The following is a 19,874-nucleotide window of genomic DNA, read 5'->3' as shown; positions in this document are numbered from 1 at the left end:
GTAACTGAACTCATTTGGATTCCTTATCTGAATTTTTGTTTTATTGTTTTGTTATTTTGTGTTTTAAGCATTTAATCTCTATTCTGATTTTTTTTTTCAATATATCAATTTAGCATTCAAACCCCTTTGGCTTTTAAGCAATCGCGATTCGATGCATCGAATGAAAATTTTGTCACATATCAATTCAGAATATCAATTTGATTTTTTTATCTGATGCGAATCATATGCATAAACATCTCACGAAAATGTTTATTTTTTCAAAGATATAAAATTGAAATTCTTATTTGATGCAATTTCTGCTTTGTTATTTGATATTGATATTTTGTTTCTCAAACCTTGATATGAAACTACGATTCAGATTTGAGACACTAAATTGTGGTATTAAATATAAACTGATTTAAATTTTTGAATTCCTAAACTCTTAATTCTGTATCCCTATGGCATTTAAATTTTGTTATATTGTTTTTTTTTTTAATTTTGTATCCTATGTTTTGAATCTTCATGATACTTTCCAATCGTCATTCGGTAAATATTTCTCGATTAAGCACAAACCAGACGATTGATGATAAAATGAAAATCATTTATAATATCTATCCGGTCATTTTTCCTGAATCAGTGAATTTTAGTTGGTTATTAGGGTATAAAAAACAAGATTTTTTATATCTTTATTAGAGAGACTTTCAGCTTTTGGCTGGTTCGCCTCTTTAAAAATGAAAATTAAATTTTGCATTTGCAGTTCAAATCAGAGCTTTCATTTTAAAGATATTTTTAAACTCTTCCGCAATGTTTGCACGAGATTAATTAACCATTTTTTATTTGTAGATACCAGAAACTATCTTCTACGCAGACAACATGGATATTTCAAGACAGTTCACTGAACTTATCTCCAGTTCTTTTAAACGTTTAAATTTATTCTCTGGGATATCATTTGAAAAAAAAAATTAATCTAGGGGCCCCCCGAGAAAAATTGCCCCGGGCCTCCCTATGGCTGAATTCGGCTCTGTTCCAGCTGAATTACGGGGAAACTAAAAGCTTCAGCTGTAAACAGGGTCCGGCAATTTAAGTGCTACATTGAAATAAATAAATGAATTGATCAAAACAACAACTTTTTATTTCAAACTGATACAATTTCTCTTGGAAACAAATTACTTTTTCAAAATTCACTGGTAAAGTTCGACTTGTTCACCCTTGAGTTTAACCACTCAAGGTGCTACGAGATGTCGCTTCAGGACCTCCACACCTTCATGTTTATTAGAGCAGACTTCGGCCTCCAACATACTCCAAACAGCGAAGGCCATAGGGTTCAGGTCTTGCGAATTCGCCGGCCACTCGGAGCTCGAAATGAACCCTGGAAAATGTTGCGCAATCCAAAGTTGGGTTTTCTTCGCTTTGTGAGCCGGCGCCGAGTCTTGTTGGAAAACCCAATCCCTGCAATCAAAATGTCGACGTGCCCACGACGTGGCCACGGTTCGACGACATTCTGTAGAACACTAGTTCGATATGTATTTTGGTTGATCTTCACTCCTTCAGGGACAAAAACCAGCGGAGTCCGGCCATCACGGGTGATTCCGGCCCAAACCATCACCGATGCTGGTTTCTGTCGCCGGGTGGCCGTCAGCAAGTCGGCATGGCTTCGTGATCTGTCTGGCAACCAAACTCTGTCGTTCTGCTTATTCACGAACCGCTGTACGATGAAGAGTTTCTCGTCGGTAAACACGATATTCTTCAACCTTCCTTCGCTCTTTTTACCCGTTCTTGTTTCTGCTTCACCGCAAGGTCTTGAACCTTTTAGATCTTGTAGGGCTTGGTCTGAAGTTTATCTTTCAGGATCCAACGGAGACTTCGATCCGATATGTTGAGATCCTCTGCCAATTTAGTGGCACTACGACGAGGAGTTCTCTTAAGGCGCTTCTTGGCGATCTTCGCCATGGCAGGTGTCACCACAGTAGGTCGGCATCCCCCACCTTACCATTTTTTGGCACTTTTGGTCTCCAGGCATCTTTTAACTGTACGCTATACAAAACTTCTGCACACACTTATATCGGACAGCTCACGAACTACATATGTTCTTCTGCCGTTTGCCAGATGGGAAGGCAACCACAGCGCTACGTTTCTGTTCGAGATCCATTTTTCCGGATAACACCTGATTACAAAAGTAACACTTATATCCAATGATAGCTAAGACTTAATGTAAACAAAACGACGAGGGGTCGTTCAATACTTTTTCGTGTGCTATGAAATATTAACTGTTGAAGTAATGTAGCAGTTCAATTGCTCGACCCTGTATAATGTTCCAATCATATTTTACTGACATTACAAGGTTTCTAGTGATATAAGTTTCGTCGTAATTTAGTTGAATGATTAATGGCATTTCGGTGAACTATACATTCTAACAGGAAGAATATCAAATGAAAGTAATGAAAATTATAGACGGATAGATTAGATTAGGAAGCATGAAAGGTGTTGAAAATGAGCCAAGAGCGTGATTTGAGAAAACTTCTTGCCACTTCTTGCGGCAAATTTATCAAAAACCACAAATTTGCATACGTTTTCATTAGATTTTTCATTAAAAATAAAGTTTGTTGCAAGTTACCCCTTTTTCTAAATATAATGAAAATCGCATGTTTTTAGAAAAATTGAGAATAACTGAAGAAATCAATATTTTTTCTGACAACGTCAGTTTAAAAGTTTTGATGCATAAGGGGTATGATTATCTGTGGACAATAGATTTTTAGAAGCCATTGAAGTTGAAAAGTGTTGCATATTGTCCCAGTTGACGGTAGTCTGAATCATTCACGAATCGAATGTGAAAACTGCCCGAAACATCAAACTGAATGTTTCCGCCCCGAAATCTGTAATCGCGATGAAAAACAGATTTCTCCGATTGAGTACAAATAGCTATACAGACAGAACAAACGTAGCGCAAACTCCTCCGCGAATATCTGATCCGTTCCCGTTAAACAGGCTAGCGTTATAGTATACACTCTGTTAGCACCGAGCGGAACAGATTGGCGAAATGTAATGTTTTTCCGATGACAAACAGCACCAATGATTTGTTTAGGATCGGTTGGAAACCGAAAATTTCTCCATTGCGCATCGGTTTGATGGCCACCACAATGTCTCTTCGCGTAGGTCAGAGAAATAGTTCACGGGATGGTGGGGAAGGTTTTGTTTGCTGGCCGGGCCCGTTCCTTCGTGACACTTTGTCGTCTTGGCAGAGCAATCATAAATAACAATTTAGCAAAGCAATGAAAATCTTTACACTAGTCGTCGTTTAAGTTGCACAAATTGAACAATTATACCCTTAACCGGCTTGTGCTCCATTTGCCCGGTAATATGTCATTTCGTTTGATCTAAGCTTAACTGATTTCTCTATGCCCATATGGCCGGCCATTGTGGTTTTGTTTTTCTTAATATATAGATGACAAAACCGCAAAATGATGCAGTCGCTTTATGAATGCACTTTTTTTTTGCTAGCTCCGCGGCCTGCCTGCCGGATCAAGATCATATGCTACGATGAATTTCGCAGGCAGGAACACTCCTCTGCCCTGGATGCATTCGGCTATCGGTTGCATTTGTCGTCATCTTGGAATACGCTTTCGTATTTATAAAATCAAACATGTGATTTCCGTATTTCTGCTGCGCCGGAGTTGGTCCGGGTTTTCAGATGGAAAGTGATGACATAGTTCTGTCGTTGAGCCGCGCCGCCACCGAGCACATTTTCGATCCAGGAGGAAGGAGGTAGTGACAATGTTTTTTCTCTTATAAAGAATGCATTTACCATTCCACCCACCGGCACACTAACGATGACGACGACGGCAGCAAAAATGCATTTGCATTCGGCTTTTTTTCACCTCTTCTGTTCTGCCTGCCATTCCATTCAGTATTCAGTAGAAGTGAGTGCACGCGTCTGAGTTTAAACGGAATCTCTAATAATTATTATGTCATCTGGAGGTCCTCAAGGCGCGCGGATGCCGGCGACATCTGTAAAGGCCATTAAACCACAAATTGGTCGATATGTTACGTGCGTGCGAAAAAATAGATCGATGCAGAGCGCTCCCATTCTTGGTGCTTATGTCTGTTTTGGAATTTTAACAACTACCTTACGATGTAAGAAACTATGTCATCATCATTTTGTTATCATAAACTGATAATTTTAATGCATTAAATAAAAATAAAAATTGAATAAGTGTTGTGGTATACAAATGTTGCATCTAACCCTGCAGTTGCGTGATGCCCCGCTTGACGGTATGAAAAAATATGGGGATAACCTTGACTCTTTTCTGGAGCCGCTGGAAATCTCAAACCATAAGAGGAACATATGTATCTTGTACTTAATTATCTACCCATGTAAAATTCGGTCTCAATTGTTCTCGAATTATGCAAAAACTATTGTATGGGAGACCTGCTCTCCAAATAAGGAGGAGTCTGGAATAATCATAGAAACATTTCTTGTATCAAAATACTATGTCAAATTACATCCCTTTTGCTCGAGTTTTTATTTTATGGGAGCCCTCCTCCCTTGTCATGACCCCACTGAAAGGAGAAGGGAGTCTCAAACATTAATATTTAAAAATATATGAAAAATATGACTTTTCTGTCTCAATCTGCGGCTATCGTTTTTTCCTATCTTTACAAGTTACCGTTTTCCGCATAAACAATTGATCATCGATCTTTTGTGGAATCTATTTTTCACAGTACAAACAAATTCAGCTGGTCAATTCATCGCTGATTTTCATGATTTCTTCAGACGCAAGCCACCGAAAAAGTCCCCCTATCAATGACACTCGCCGCTAACCGCTTGGTATAAGTAATGTGCGAACCGATCCGATCCATAACTGTTCACTGGGCTGGGATCGATTGATATTGATGGTCGGCAATGTTTTGAGAAATTTCCCTCAATGAGAATGATGCAACTGGTCTTTCGCTCGAACCGAGACACGTGTTTATTCGATCTCCTCAACCGGGGCACGATTGCAAATGGGAAGCCAGCCTGTTCTCTAACAACACATTTTCACACCAAACCTGTGAAATTTGAATTTTCCTTTTGATGATCTGTAAAGGAAATTGCTGTACCTATATCCTGTATTTCGGAATTGAAAAGTGAATGTTTTCCGAGAAATGGGAAGTTCGATCGTTCACGTTTTGTACGTGCGGAAAATTTAACCAGACTTTGCAACCAACATATGACAACACTATCGAGCAGTGGTTAGTGTATTTTGATGGCTGAAACAAATTAGAAAAACATTATATCACAGTTCGAAAATAGCCGTGACGCATGGAAACCGAACACACCCCATCCTATTCTGTTGAACACCAGCAGCATATGATCCAGACCTCTTCTCGTGTAGTGCAATGCAAATAAACGAAAACAGTATTTATAACAATAACAATAATAAAACATTGACTAAACCGCCTCGGCCGGGAACTATTCGACTTTCTTAGTTCGTTCTGTATAATGACTGCATGGATCGGGTGCACTATGTAGAAATGCACATCTGCACATTCACACACCGACTAGCGCAAATCGGCACCATCAGCAAGTATTTAGGTACGCTGAAAGTGCCACTCTGGAAGAACCGAATACATTGCAGAACTTTATGCGATAAATTTAAAATTTTACGATCTTGCAAAATGCAACGTATCTCGCAAGCGGGTGATATTCTGGAGCGAAATGAGCAGAATATTTCATACATAAGTTCGTGTGTAAATCAACCATGGTTAGGCTCGAGAATGAATTACTAGGTTATTAGTCTTCATTCATGTGCTGCTAAAAGCTGGAAATCATAGCGTAGAAATATGTAGACATGTGTGATTGCTGATAATGCGATGTGTAATTGCAATTGTGAATACGATTTTATCTTGCTCCGTAGAGTTATTACGCGTGAAGACAGGCGTCTGCAGAGAGAGTTTTTTTTTGTTTTCATTCAAGTCGTTAAATTTAAATTTTCGAAAATATTTTTTTAGTTCAGTGTTAACAACACGGTGTGTTTAGCACAGAAGCTTAGTTTTATGATTAAAAACAACTTTTGCTCTACGAAAAACTTTATAGATGAGGAAGCTTGTTGCCAATTTTTTTAAAAATTGCATAACCACAGGGGTAATCGAGCTTGAGTTTCAGTACTCTATCGGTTGAAGTTTTACACATTTCAACCATTTTTTCTCAACTTTTGAAACATATTAAGACAGACTCATAGCTTTATTTTGATATAATTTTTGTTTAAATTGTTATATAACTGATATATTTCAAATTATAAGAAAAGTGAATATTGTACATATTTTTCGAATTGTTGTCTTCGTTTCCGGAGCTCTTCTTCAGACTGGGTTTATGTTTCATCACTTCTGCCCTTCTACCTAACTGAGTATATTTTTTCTCAAAAAATCAATCCAGAATGTTGAGAACTCTTTTTTTAAGATCGTTTTTTTAAGATCGAAAACACAACGATGAAGGATTTATGCGGCTACCAAATTGATAGTTTTTGGATAAATAGGTCCATTTGCAGTTTTCTCATGTTTTCATGTTTCTCACAGATGTAGCTTTTCACAGCTGCTTTTCAAAGAGTTGTCACTAGTAGGGATTGTTCGATTAACATATATTGAGAAATTCTACACAAAAAGTAAATAAAAACTACTATGGTTTTATGTCGATTTTAGTATACCCCATCTAAAGGCGGGGCTGGGCACCAGTAGGTAAAGGCAAATGTTTCAAGCGAAGAAAACAGCAATTTTTTTTTTCAAAAATTGAAAATAAATTATTTTTGTATCATGTTCAGGAAAATGTATTTTATTTTTTACTCTCTGAAACTAATTTAATGCAATGAAAAGGTTATGATTTTTTTTACTTCTACTCTTTATCAAATTTTGTAATCACTGACCCTCTACCCCAGAAATCTTCTGCTACACAACATCAATTAATAACAACTCTCATATTGACAGGAAATAAATTTAAATATTAACTTTACTTTAGATTTTCTGTTCACGAACCGGTCAAAGGAAGAAAGAAGGAAAGATCGCACATTTATCGTAAATCAGTTTACTCAAATCGTAAATGCCGAATTAACGTATTCTCAACTATTTGGAGACATATTTACGAATTGACTATACTGCTATCCGATTCAACTTTTTTTGGGCAAAGCTTCTAGTAAATGAATGATAGAAAATCACTCAATACCAGCTTGTATACGATGGTTATTGAAAATGTCTTAATATTAGATTTGGATTATCATTTCTATTACGATTTCATGTTAGCTGGGGAAACAACTTTCAAATTTATTTTTAGTAATAGCCAAGCAGTCTTTATAATCCGAACATAAAAATTTATTATTTGTCCAACGTTTCGGTGCCTGTTTGCACCATCTTCAGGGAAACTGAGATAGTTTAATATAAATGTAAGATTTCAGTTAGAATAAAGGTGTTATTGTGGTAGAGAAATTCGACTGGAAATATGTTTTTTCGGGGAGTTTTTTCGGCTTGCAGTCTTGTTTTTAGCAAAAACGACGTATTGATTTACGTTTCCAACGTTTCGATCCTTATTGGATCTTCTTCAGGGACTAAAATAGTGTTTATTTAGTTAGTTCTGCTGATTATAATTTATGCTTTCTTACCGAAAAAATGCCGTTTTCTTGTGAGTGTCGACCCGGTTGGTCGTGTAAAGCTGTCTGTTCGCGCCAAACAGCAGCGCGATTCGATCGACAAACAAAGTAGAGCTATCACGTCAGCTACAAGCAGCATCAATTGTTGTACCTATGCCGCACGCATCTGCAGTGTGCAAAACCAACAGTGCGTGTGTGCTGCAGTATGAGTAGGTAGTTAGAGTAGGTAATAGAATGATAGCCAATTGTACTCGACCGTAGTCAGCAGCGAGACAGTAGCAAGACAAAGCAATAGTACGAATCAATCATCGGTGTCGGTCAGTCGGTCAGATGGTTTAAATACAGTCCACTTTTTGCTTTTTGTTTTCGAAGTTGAGCGTTTTTCTTTTAAGTGTAGCAAATAAATGTGTTCCGTGAACATATCACAGTACTGCGTCGTGTTGTTAAATAACTATCCGATCGTCATACGTCTGGGAACTTTCGCGGGTTAACCGAATCAGTGAATTTCCGGGGATTGGCCCCAACATTTGGTCCTTAGCGACCGGATAAACCGCGAAGTTTGTGCGCGTTTTGTGATTGGACATCTATTGTGCGTCAATGTTTTGTCCTGTGAAACCAATTGTGTTGGCTTGGCTTGTGCTAGCCTAATTTTGTGAAGTTCCTTTTATGACCGGGTGGCTTGAGTTGATCCCGTTTGGTTTTTGCTTACATCGAATGGCCTTTTCTGGGTGATTATGCGCACAGGGAGCCTTGGCGGGCAGCTAGTGAAGAGTACCGAAGAAGCAAGTTTTCGCCAAAGATGTGTATTTTTTGAACGGTAATTCTGTTCTCTTGGGGGCCCAAGTGTGGGGAAAATTCTGTTGGAAAAATACTAAAAATCACAATGGAAGAAGCGTAACTCGGTACTTGTACTATACACTGTGGAGTCAACGACATAAAGTGGCCAACATCGGGGAATCAAATTAAATGGTTTTACATTGAATGGCATAAGTGAACTTATTCGTTGTGAGCCGTTTGTATAACATTGGTGCCTTCGAAATTTGTGTGTCTGACGGATTTCGGTACGAGATTCCTGATTAGTGCAACTTAAATGCGACGCAAATGAACGTTGTATTTCGAAGCGGAGCTGCATGTTCAAGCAGAATTTTGGAAGGATTCTTCGCAGACTGGAGGACGACCTGGCAATTACAGATAAGTACTAGTAGATAGAGTGTGCGTGTGAATTATTTTTGAGTGGTCGAGGTGGCTTGCATGCGAGGATTTTGAATGATTGGTTATTTATGTTGTTTTTACCCTCCGGTAGACTGAGAGCAGCCGCTTAGCGCATGAAAGCTCATCATTGACTGATGCAAATGCTGATATTTTCATCAGAAATTAAATATTTCGCTTGTATATGCTAATCAATTCGCCGCCGTTGAGGTCTCGTAAGTGATTTTTTAGTTCGTGTTCGTAAAAAGTGCTAAGTGATACAAAATGGCTGACGAGCTTCGACACTTGTCTAAAAAAGAACGAATCTTAGAAAATTTACTTGAAAATTTGGAAGATTTCTTAGAAGAATACGACGATGTTCGAGATCAAGGGTCACTCCAACCACGATTAGCCAAATTAGAAGAAGCATACAATACGTTTTGTGCAGTGCGGATTGAGATTGAGTCTATCTTAGAAGATATGGATTCGGTGAACGAAAAAGGTGACGACGACGACGACGAGGAAAGAGCGATGAGAAAGGAAACTCGAAACAGGGAAAATAAGAAAATTTTCAAGGAATTCGTGAACCGGTATTTCTTGCTTAAACAACAGCTACTGTCGAAGATGAAGGTGATTCCTGCTCGACCAACAGAACGCAGATCTACTGTTTCCGATTCAGTTTTACCGTGTCATACGAAATATCCTGAGTTGACGCTGCCAACATTCTGCGGAGAACTTTCGGAATGGATCAACTTCCGGGATAACTTCAGGTCACTGATTCACGACAACGCACAGCTCAACGACATGGACAAGTTCAATTACCTTCGAACATCCTTGAGAGATGACGCGCTCCTCCAGATTAACCAGATCCAAGTATCAGCGCTGAATTACGGCCTGGCCTGGAACATTTTACAAAATAAGTACGAGAACCATAAGTTAATAGCCCAGGAGCACATGAGAGCACTTTTCGCAGCACCTGTAATGAGGACAGAAAATTTTGAAGGGTTAAATGCGTTGCTGACGACATTCAAAACTAACCTTCAACAGTTGGAAAAATTGGGCCAGAAAACAAGCAATTGGAGTACCCTATTGGCGTTCATGTTATCACAAAAACTGGACACAGATACATACCGCCTCTGGGAAACTCACCATGCTTCTAAAAAAGTGCCTTCCTACGAAGCCATGGTTGAGTTCCTAGAAAACCAGTGTTTTATCTTACAGTCGACGGCTAGTCGAAGTGGGAACGATAACCGATGGAATTACAGAGCCCCCATAAGCCACAGCACGATTGCAGTAGAGAGATCATGCCCTGTCTGCAGAAATGGACCGCACAAGACCGAAGATTGTTCGAGATTCAACCGTATGAGGGTAATCGATCGAAAAAGTTTAGTTCGACAGTTAGGTCTGTGCTTCAACTGTTTGGATTCCGGACATTTTGTAGCAGACTGTTTGTGTGATTCCTGCCCAAAATGTGAACAACGCCATCATTTTCTGTTGCATCCGTACTCTCCAAGCCAAAGTAGCCGACAGTACGTACAGAGTTATTCTCAATCTCCACGAAGACCTCAACGCGCGGACAGTCAAACAAGAAGGCAACCTGATACTCATCAAGCTCAGTCCCGGATGAATAGCGATCAGTTTACACAAAACAACTTCCAATCTCTACAACAGCCACCTCCCACAAACACGCCCACAGTTAGTCACCACACTACTCTACTCAGCACACAACGGAACACCCACACTACTCTCTTATCAACAGTCGTTGTTTTGCTAGCCGATAACAACGGGAAAAAAGTCCTAGCACGTGCATTATTAGACAATGGGTCTCAACTTTGTTTAATGACAGAGAATCTGTCGGAAATATTGAAATTGAAGCGTTTTCAAGAAATTCTTCCCATAAAAGGGGTAGGAGGGTCTATGAATGTTTCAAAGGAATCTGTTTTAACTCGTATTGCGTCACACACGTCGTCGTTTAGTACTGCCGAAATGAAATTCCATTTGCTGCCGGAAATCACCTTGAATTTGCCCCAGAAAAGCTTTGACACTAGCACCTGGAATCTACCATCGTCCATCAACCTAGCAGATCCTGATTTTAACAAATCAAGTTCAGTTGATCTAGTGTTGGGAGTTTCAACTTTCTACGACTTGTTGTTAACGGAGCAGATGAAGATCACTGATGCAGGCCCAATCCTACAGAACACTCACCTGGGATGGATTGTCGCAGGAGAACTACCGGAAACCACAGTTATGTCGTGCAGCGTAATGATGTCTAGAGAGCTTTCTGGCGATTCAACGAAGGATTTGTTTCACTGCAAGTCTCGATTTTGGAGATCTGTTTTCTTCGTACTCTGTCTCGTTTCATTGATCACGTCGCATTTGTTCGACTATTTTGTCAGTCCAGTTTTCGTCCAAATCAAAATGTTTCTCCAAGAGCTTTGGGAAGAAAAGCTTTCTTTGGATGCAACGTTGGAAAATCAGCGCCAATTGTATTCGCTGAAGTTTAAGGACAAGATAGATGGACTCTTAGAACTATCGACTCTCCAATGGATACTCTTCGCTACACCACTGCGGACAGACAATTTTCCTATGTTTTCGACGATTCGAGACAATCAGCCATGGTTAAGAAATTCATCAGAGCATTAGAAAACCACCATTGTCGTCGCAGTTCCTGGACAGCTTTGTGGTAGTTATGTCTAGGAGAAAGAATTAAAACTAAAATATTTTAAATAAGGCTTTCTGAACAGCTTTAAAATTAAGCCTTGTATACAAAATGCTTAATATGTTAATTTCGACTGGAACGGTTGGCTGTGTAAACAGGGCTATTTTAATGTGCATTTAGTTCATTGCCGAAAGTATGAAATTGCTTTTAATTTTTGGTTGCATGATTACTTATAGGCAAGCGTGTGAATAGAAGTGTTGGATGAATGGAATGGATGAACCTGAGTGGCGCTTTTAAGCAAAATGATATGAGTGAGAAAGAATGAGAGAGAGTACATGTGCAAGAAAAGGATAGTCAATTGACGGAAATAGATTGGTGAATGAACTTTTTATGTGGATCATTCTGTAATCCAAATTTGAAGAGGAAAGGTGGCATTTTCCTAGCCAGAGTTCGAGAAGTGTAGTGATAGTTGGAATTGTGAACCGAAAGCTGAAGGCGATTGAAGAAGAAACGTCACTTTCAAGGAAAGTTACCACAATGGCGCAGTAAAGTCTCCCAAACGTGAGTACTAGAAGGTAGAATTATATGAAATTAAAAAAAGTGGCGTCAGGTTGTATCATTCTGTCTTCAACTTTAAATTCGTTCAGTTTGGATTGTCCCGGCAGTGATGCCAAGTTAAAGGTTTTGGCTTACTTCAGACTTTGAAAATGATTAAATCGCACGTGAGAAATGAAGACAATGTTGTTGCTAGAGATGTCAAGAAATCATCCATATTATTGATTTGCTACCTTGATACCATATTTTGAATTTTTGTTTTTCCTTTTGTGGTCAATAGGTGTGCTCAAACACTAATTCTACCTTCCAAATACTATTACTTAACCCTTACTGTTACTCATAGATTAAGAAATTTGGTATTGTTCTGTTTTATTTTCGATACTTGATTTGTATATGGTAAGTTGCAATGTTGAAAAGCGGTCATAGGGGCTATGGAGAGGAAGAAACTCGAGAGGAAATATTGATGGATATTTTATTCCTCTTATATGTTTTAATTGAATATTTATATTTTAAGCCCATTCGGTACTGATTTGAAAAGTACAATGACATGGACCCTTAAACTTTCAAGTGAAAGAATCTATTTTAAGAAATCATCCAAATGAATTTAATTTAAAATAAAATACGAATTTGCTTCTGATTTGTAATGCGTGAGTTCAGTAAAACATGACTATGGTGATATAGTGTACGGTTATTGAAATGTTCGTTAATTTGCATTAATAATTGAAAATGATATTAGCAGTTAAAAGCAATTCTTGATAACTCACACTGTTATCTATCACAATGACAAATAAATTAAAAAAACCATTCATTTGATTGGTTGTTAAATTATTCCTGTAAATAAAAAAAAAAACAACTAATTTTCATTGATTTTTTGAGTTTTGAAAAGAAGGGTGTCAATCTATTGGCACCATGATGCTGTGATGAACATAATTCTTTAAAAATATTGAACGAAATTCTCTGACATAATTATATTGATGCAATGATAAAATATAAAAGAGATAACTCGCGGGAGGTCTGGTTCAGTTCGGCTCGTGCGAGACGACACGAATCGGATTATAATTGAGATGTAAAATTGAGATCAATTTTGCATAAGCAATGATGAAATGAGAGAGTTCTGAATGACAATAATCGAAAGACAACTTGCGACAGGTCAAGTTCGGTTCGGTTCGTGCGACAGGCCACGAATCGGGTTATGATTACGATGTAAAGTAAAAAAAAAATTGATGCAATGATAAAATGACAATTCTGAATGAGATAAATCAAAAGATAGCTTGCGACAGGTCAACTTCAGTTCGGTTCGTGCGACAGGCCACGAATCGGGTTATGATTACGATGTAAACAAAAAATTGATGCAATGATAAAATGACAATTCTGAATGAGAAAATTCAAAAGATAACTTGCGACAGGTCAAGTTCAGTTCGGTTCGTGCGGCAGGTCACAAATCGGATTATAATTGAGAGGTTAAAAAAAATGATACAATGACAGTTCTGAATGATAACAATCAAAAGATAACTTGCGAAAGGTCAAGTTCAGTTTGGTTTGTGCGACAGGTCACGAATCGAATTATGATTGAGATCTAAAATTGATACAATGATGAAATGAGAGAGTTCTCAATGACAATAATCAAAAGACAACTTGCGACAGGTCAAGTTCAGTTCGGTTCGTGCGACAGGCCACGAATCGAATTATGTTTGCGATGTAAAAAAAAAAGAAAGAAAATAATAATAATATTCTGATGAATAAACAGATGAAAGAGCTCTAAACCAAATAAGTAAACGATAACTTCAGTTCAGTTCGTGCGAGTGGTCATAAATCGAACTTTGATTTAGATGTAAATTACAATTGGTGCAATGATGAAGTGAACATGATAAACTTTTGAACAATACACGAGCCTAGCTGAACTCGTACGAATTTCGTTTTGCTTTTAATCATTAATTCGTGAAGATGCGTTCAGAATACAGAATCCGATGCATTATATTGAGTAAAACATTCAACGGTGTTTAAAGTCACCACTTTTTCTTGTCCTTCAACTTGAGATTCTAATTAAGATGTCGGCTGAGTTTAAAAAAATACGTGAGAGTGTTTTCTTCTCGATCGGCTGCAAGTCATTTATAAGAAAAACGTGTGCTATTTATTTATAGGAACGACTCCTTTGCTTAACCTTCACACTAAAATTGAATACACAGTATAAATTAATCGCCATACACCAAATTATTGCACAAAATACTGAAATTTTATGTAGACAGACTCTTTTTTCATGGCCCGAAATGCGATATTCGAAACATGTTTTCCTTCCTTAAAAATTCCCTTGTACAATATTTTCTATTCAAATTGAATGCCAAATAACGTCAACAGCTTGAAAACAGTGAACAGGTTATATAGAAGACCCCTTTGCCGAACCTTGATGTAAAATTTCAAGCCTGTGAATAATAGAGCGTCCCTCAAAACTCCTATGTAGGAATTTTCTTCTCAATCCAATGTATAATAACGTTAATATTGCAAAAGCGTTTAACAGTTCATATGAACAATACTTGTTTGGCAACCCCTGACCCTGAATTAGGTACCTGGTATTGACGGCTTGTCCCTCAAAACGCTCATGTGCATATTTTCATCACAATCCGATATATGATATCGCCAATATCGCGAAAACTTTAAACAATTGATATGGAGGAATACTTTGGCATATCCCTGTACCTAAATTTGAAACCTGAATATTACTTCTCATTCCTCAAGACACTCACGTACAAATTTTCATCACAATCCGTTGTATAATAACGCCAATATCGCTAAAAAAAAAAACTTTTTTTTTGTATAGACGACCTGAGAATCTGGGAACATTTTTCATCATTTCTGATCCTAATAAGCATCCTTGCCAAATTTTAGTTCTCTAGGTTTGTAGACGGCTGAGCTTATACAGGAAAACAAACATACAGAAATTGTTTTTTATATACAAATATTTTGCAACATATCGTCCGCATGAAAACGATTAGAGACCAACTAGAGAAAACTTTCGACTTCATCCGATACTATTTAAAATTCATAATATTTGGATTTTTCAGAATTTTATTTCATTTTGTTGTAAATTTAAGGTTTGAAATTTCAAGTCCTGTATAGATATACATATTTTATTATAAAATTAATGAATCTCCGTCTAAATGTCGTGTTAAAACTGCAGGATCGATTGGTGTGATAAAACTAGGCAAACTCAGATAGTTACTTGAAATATTCAATTACGTCATGTTAAAGTTCTTAGAGTGAGGGGGAAGTACTTGGATTAGTTTAAAATATTTAACATATCTCAATTCGAGAGCACAATCTCTATAGAACTCTTGAAATTAGGGTTAAGGCTGATGAACATTTATTAATTTGCAGAAGTGTTTTTCAGAGAGTAGGGAATTCAAATAAATAAAGATACCTCATAGTAGTTAATTACTGGATCCAGTTGTCATGTTTTAAGTGTTAACGGAATTCAATCACTTGAAATAGACCTATAACATATTATTGTTGATACCTAACTCATTGCATAAAGGTGGAACAAATCAGAATTTAAACTGAATACGGCAGATGATTTAAAAGCTAAATTCTGTATATAAATTTAAATAAAATATATCAAAGAAAGTTGAAGATCAATATTCGGTATTCATATTCTTGTTTAATCAATATCATCAAAATATGCAATTGGAGAAACGCATATTTTGTTGTAACCTATATAACGATTTTTTACTTATCAGGATCAAAATTATTCATATTTTCGTTTTATTGATAACATTTTAATAGATTACTTAAACTTATAAGACTATTTATGCCGATTGCAACTTTGGTTTTAAAAAAACTTGGAACAGATCACTTACATTTTATATTGGAAAACAATAATCCATAATTCATATTTGTACTTAAGCATAGTTTCTTGTTATTTCTATAGCGTATATCAAATGGGCCAAGAAAACAAGATTAAAAAATGAGTACCCATGCTTTCATAGATATCTATACTGTTTTAGGCATCGAAACGGGTTATACTGATGTGTTAGAAACCTTAACCATAACAGTTCTGATAGTTTCTCTGAAGAGTTTAATAATACTTTTAAAAACTATCGGAAATATGTTTGGTTAATAATTGTATAATAGCGTGAGAGAACTCCATTAGGTGCTCGAGCTTTTCCGATAGCCAGTTGTTCAGGGATCACATATAGTCACTTGTAAGACGGCATTTCGTTTTGATGATAAGTTAAGATTTTCTGGAAAAAATCCAATTCAAGAGTTACAAAAAAAAAAAGATGTAAATTGTGACAACTAAGAAAGAGTAAATTTCTTATTATACAATTTAGGTTTATTTACTTACTTTCTTCTATCATTCTCTGCAAATGGTATAGTATGTACTACATTTGAACTGCGTTCTCAAAATTTCCTGTAGACATTCTAGTAAAAATGAACGAACATGACATTCTCTCAAAATTTCATGTTTAGGTATACGTTGTCCACACACTAACTGCATATTTTCGGTTCTAATTCGCTTTGGGGCAACCGCACGAACTGCATAATATCCATCTCCTAAAAGAATTGTTGGGCCTCGAATAAAGTTGGTAACGGGTGGTCTGGCTATAAGGAGTAGCTGCCACAATTTTGTTGATGAATCAGGCAAATTTTCCTGGGTCTGTGGGTCGAGATGGCAATGCATAAGTATATCGGATCACAGATGGTATCGGTTGCCAAGAGATAATAAAGCGTAAACTAACAAAATTTACAGGACAATATAAAAGATGGACTTACATTTGGACATCGAACGTTGTGCTCACCAGCTGAGTTTGGATAGTTCCCGATGGTCCCAGACATTGTTTAGATTTAAAAGTGAAGCTCCTAAAGAAAAACATAGTTCTGGCTGCGTTGACTGTTAGAAATATACCGATCTCCTTCCAAGTTTCCGTATTAAAAATTACAGCAATGATGGAAAAAATAAACAAGAGCAGTCGAGCTGTCAAACGAGTGAGTGACCCTGAAAAACCAGTGATGCCAGGGAACCTATCAGGAAAGAAACTGTCAGCAAAGTGAGTGCCCTGAACAGTGATGGCAGTACACCGGTAATTAAAAAACCAGGAAAAGCTTGCGAAGTTACAAATAGCTTTATTAAATACGTGCAACTCGCCCAGTTAATTTAGATAGTAATGCTTAAAAAAAAACTTAAGGGACTTTGAGAAACGATTAATTTTGAATCTGAAGTTGTTCTACGGGCGTGAAAATAGAAGATCTTAAATAATGTTCCTTCATTGTTTGCTTTGTTTCTCATATGACGCTTTTAGTATTGTGAGATGTATAGCTATAAAATCGAATTCATGCAGAAATCTTAAAACTCGAGCAATTAATAATCGATCAGATTGAAAATAAAGTTGCTTTTGAAAAAGTGTGAAACGCAATGTCTTAATGCAGCTGATTAAAACAGTAAGTTCTCATTAAAACAATTAACTTTTCAGTATATTAAATGGATCTGTTTGTGTATATGTTTTAAAAGAGAAGATTGATTAATATCGAAAAATCTACTAAAGATGTTAATTAAATGTTGAAATTGATTAGGTTTGCTAGATATAAAAATTAATGCATCTATCAATTCACTCAGAATTAGAGTAGAGAAGAAGGCGAATGTGGTAGTTATGTCTAGGAGAAAGAATTAAAACTAAAATATTTTAAATAAGGCTTTCTGAACAGCTTTAAAATTAAGCCTTGTATACAAAATGCTTAATATGTTAATTTCGACTGGAACGGTTGGCTGTGTAAACAGGGCTATTTTAATGTGCATTTAGTTCATTGCCGAAAGTATGAAATTGCTTTTAATTTTTGGTTGCATGATTACTTATAGGCAAGCGTGTGAATAGAAGTGTTGGATGAATGGAATGGATGAACCTGAGTGGCGCTTTTAAGCAAAATGATATGAGTGAGAAAGAATGAGAGAGAGTACATGTGCAAGAAAAGGATAGTCAATTGACGGAAATAGATTGGTGAATGAACTTTTTATGTGGATCATTCTGTAATCCAAATTTGAAGAGGAAAGGTGGCATTTTCCTAGCCAGAGTTCGAGAAGTGTAGTGATAGTTGGAATTGTGAACCGAAAGCTGAAGGCGATTGAAGAAGAAACGTCACTTTCAAGGAAAGTTACCACAAGCTTTATAAAATTAGCATTTTTCGCCCCCATGAGGGGCACTGTTGGCACTGGCGGCTTATTTGGTCGTATTTGCCAGGGGGCCAACTGTTAAGTTATGTCCAACCCTACTTGTTTTGTTTGCGGAATTTATAGTGCTTTTCCACCGCCAGGGTCTGCACACCACTTAATTTGTCTTCGAAGTCCAGGGCTGTTAACGCAGAGCCATGGTGTCAACATTTAGTTAACCGGTTTCATCATAATGTCCCATCGGTTGTTCATGGTTTTAAGTAAAGCATCTTCCGCCCCCATTAGTGGCACTCTGAGCACTGGCGGCGTATTGGCCGTATCTGCCAGGGGGCCAATTTATAAGTTATGTTGAATCCTATCTGTTTCGTTCGCGGAATCTACAGTGTGTTTCATCCGCCAGGGTTTTACGTCACGCCATACGTGCAAGATGTCGAGGAAGTTTACCTATGCCGAGATCTGATGCCACCTGTTTCTTCTGCCAGCTATGATGACCAGTCCAGAGAGCCCGGGAGATCACATGCTGTTGACAGATAAGTATGCCCCCATTATTGGGGCGCTAAAGGCTAGGAGCGGCAAATAAGCCGTCGATGCCAGGGGGCGATAACTAAGTTATGTTATCTCTAAGTTTTAAATTTCGAAGATATTGTCGTATTGTTTTCATCAACAGAGCTCAGCAAAACCTGATCAGCCAGGAAACATGATTCATCGCATAGAGATGTAGGAACAACCCGCAAGGAACCGATCCTGTTGTTACTGTTGATCCTCAATCAAAGTTCTATCGAAACATTCGCCCGGAAGGCCTTCAACTACATTAGGAGTCGAGTCGTAAAGTATTATATTGAGTGAACTCAAGGCGGGCGGTATGTTCGCGCCAAACAGCAGCGCGATTCGATCGACAAACAAAGTAGAGCTATCACGTCAGCTACAAGCAGCATCAATTGTTGTACCTATGCCGCACGCATCTGCAGTGTGCAAAACCAACAGTGCGTGTGTGCTGCAGTATGAGTAGGTAGTTAGAGTAGGTAATAGAATGATAGCCAATTGTACTCGACCGTAGTCAGCAGCGAGACAGTAGCAAGACAAAGCAATAGTACGAATCAATCATCGGTGTCGGTCAGTCGGTCAGATGGTTTAAATACAGTCCACTTTTTGCTTTTTGTTTTCGAAGTTGAGCGTTTTTCTTTTAAGTGTAGCAAATAAATGTGTTCCGTGAACATATCACAGTACTGCGTCGTGTTGTTAAATAACTATCCGATCGTCATACGTCTGGGAACTTTCGCGGGTTAACCGAATCAGTGAATTTCCGGGGATTGGCCCCAACACTGTCTTTTCATCTGTTTTCCGAATAATTTAATTTAATTCGTGTTTTTAGATGAAAGGTGTAGTGTATCGACTTACTGCGTACAGATGTTTGCGGATAAAAATCCGTTTGTCTAGTGATTTTGGGATTAATTTTCCACAGCATCGAACTTTTAGCACAGTCTTCACTTTTCACTTATTTTGTTTTGATCAAAAATCAGTTGATGTGTATGTGTGTTGGTGGTGTAGTTTTTTTGTGTGTATTTTTTTTTTTTTGATTATCTGGCAGTTCGCTTATTTTTCCGAGTAGTTGGAAAATGTTGGCGTATGAAGAGTGGATGTTTTCAGTGTCTTTCTTAATGTTTACAAATATCGACAATCTTACGATGCAGATAACAAAAACTTTGCGAAACGACTATGGAAA

The 19,874-nt window shown here is 37.5% G+C and overlaps 1 protein-coding gene and 1 long non-coding RNA gene across 2 annotated transcripts in view; one reads left to right on the top strand and one right to left on the bottom strand.

The window, feature by feature from the left end:
• Positions 1–19,874, top strand: part of LOC129746055 (collagen alpha-1(IV) chain) — a 115,606-nt gene that overhangs the window by 18,135 nt on the left and 77,597 nt on the right. The window lies entirely within an intron of this gene.
• Positions 15,892–16,947, bottom strand: LOC129746056 (uncharacterized). The gene is made up of 3 exons (XR_008737230.1): positions 16,762–16,947; positions 16,334–16,645; positions 15,892–16,229 (listed from the first exon to the last, which is right to left on the bottom strand). It is a non-coding gene; the product is annotated as an uncharacterized LOC129746056 (long non-coding RNA).

Source organism: Uranotaenia lowii, chromosome 2, assembly GCF_029784155.1.
Source record: "Uranotaenia lowii strain MFRU-FL chromosome 2, ASM2978415v1, whole genome shotgun sequence".
NCBI lineage: Eukaryota > Metazoa > Arthropoda > Insecta > Diptera > Culicidae > Uranotaenia > Uranotaenia lowii.
This window is presented reverse-complemented; position numbering and strand designations above follow the sequence as displayed.